We start from the raw sequence: 2,304 nt of genomic DNA on the forward strand, positions 1-2,304 counted from the left end.
ATCCCAAACCCATTTTTTATTTTTCTATTTTGGACAGGGTCATTAAAAGTTACCAAGGTAGGGCTCAAACTTGTGATCCTCCTGCCTCAGCCTCCCAGAGTGCTAGGATTGCAGGTATGTGGCATCACACCCAACTAGGCATGCAATTGATTTCTATGAGTGAGATCCAGATTCATTTGTGTAGTGGACCTCAGCCCCACAATTGAGACAAAGTGGAATTCCCTGACTGGGGAGCGGGGGTACTCACTTTGCAGGCATCTGTGCCGCCAGCCTCAGTACCAGCACAAAACATGGACTCTTTGATTCCACTGAGTTCAGTGGGCTGTTTGAATAGGTAGTTGCACCTGGTGTTGTTCAGGATGGTGACTTGTACTTCCTGGAGGTGGTATGGAGGTGGCAGAGGTGCTGCAGGGTAAGACAGAGACAGAAGGTGACCTTAACATCCCCTCTGCCATCTGGGGCAGGGACAGGACAGAGGACACACCTTTGGTGATGCAAGTGTTCCCCAGGGATCACCTCCTATTATGGGCAATCAACAATATCACAGGAGGATGCAATGGAAGGACAAGCTGTTGTAGCTGCACTGGAACTATGGTTTCCCTAGTTGTGGTGGAGAACATGGGGTCCCTGCCTGCACAGGTGGACAGGTTTCTTTTTTTTATTTTAATTTTATTGAGAAACAAATAGAATGAGACAGTTTCAAAGCTGATTAATAGGACAGTTTTGATAATCAATGCATTGTACATTGTTATCTTCTTAGTGATTATCCATAGTACGAGAAGCAGACAGCATATCCTGGACAGGTTTCTTCACAAAAGCCCAGATAAAGATGAGCTTAAAGAGGGCCAGCCAGATAGATCAGAGGACTAAAACACTTGCTTCAGCAGAGCACGGCAGCTGGGGTTCAATCCCGGTGTGCCATGCTGGCCCTGCCCTTGGGGCGTGCTGAGATGGCAATTGAGACGGCGTGGTGGCACACGCCCGTAATCACAGCGCTTGGGAGGCTGAAAACAGGAGAATCACTATGAGTCCAATCTATGTAGTAAGACCCGGTAGACCCTGTAGGCCCTCTACTAAAAGAAGGAGGAGGAAGAGGAGGAGGAGAAGGAGAAGAAGCAGAAGGAGAAGCAGAAGCAGAAGCAGAAGCAGAAGAGCTAAGGAGGCATCAGCTAGTACATGTTTGTTTTTGTTTTGTTCTTTGAGACAGACTCTTGTTAGTAGTTCAGGCTGATCTTGAACTCACTATGTAGCTTATGCTGGCCTCTAACTTGGTGGTGGTCCCCCTGGCGCAGCCTCCCAAGTGCTGGGATTACAGGCATGTGACACCACGCCCAGGTCTATAGACAATTTTTTAATGCAGGAGCCAGGATCTCCCTCCAAAGAGGTCAAATTAGATGCAATATAGGAAACTACAGATTCAAGAAGCTGAAGAGACTCCAAGCAAGGCAAACACAAAGAGGTACATCTGTAGGCACATTATAATCAAACTAGCAAAACACAGAGGCACTTGTAAACAGCAGAAGAGGATCTAGTTGTCAGTACAAGGAAGCTCAATGGGATATACAGGTTTTGGTTTTTTGTTTTTCCAGAAATTAGGTGTTCATGTAAAAACTTGTATAATAATGTTCATAAACTGATCACAATTCTCAGAAGCTAGAAACAACCCAAGTATCCATCAATATATGAATTGATTTTAAAAAGTAGATTATAAGCAAACTGTGCTATATAGGGTAATACTATTCATCCATAAAAAGAAATAAAATTCTAATATATCCTTTAATACTAATGAGCTTTGAAGCCACTCTGATCTCAGAAAGCAGACCCATATACTGTATGAAGCTGTTTATATGAAATAATCAAAAGAACAGAATTCAGAGAAGAAAGCTGGCCAGTGAGTCCTGGGAGCTCTAGGGAAGGGTGCATGGGGGGTGGTCATTTAGTGGCCATGAGGGTCTCCTATAAGGTTGATAGTATAGTGCTGTGAACTCCCTAGATGAGGCCAAAGTGCACCCTTAAAATGTCATTTATGTTGCATGAATGAGACTTCAAAAGCAAAAAAATGGAAAAGGGAGAAAAGGGAAGTTGATACGATACGCACTAAAGTGGACAGATCTTGAGGACACTAAATTACATGACAGAAAGCAGACACAAAAGGTCACCTACTCCATGTCTCTGGATACAATCCAGAGAAGGCAAAGCCACAGATAGAGGCAGGCTGCAGGTGGCTGGGGTGAAAGGCTTGAGGAAACCAGGCCATCAAGAGGATGACTGAAGGGGCCTGGGAGATGGCTCAATAGAATAAGC

This window comes from Octodon degus, unplaced genomic scaffold (assembly GCF_000260255.1).
Source record: "Octodon degus isolate 3935 unplaced genomic scaffold, OctDeg1.0 scaffold00021, whole genome shotgun sequence".
In the NCBI taxonomy this organism is placed as follows: domain Eukaryota; kingdom Metazoa; phylum Chordata; class Mammalia; order Rodentia; family Octodontidae; genus Octodon; species Octodon degus.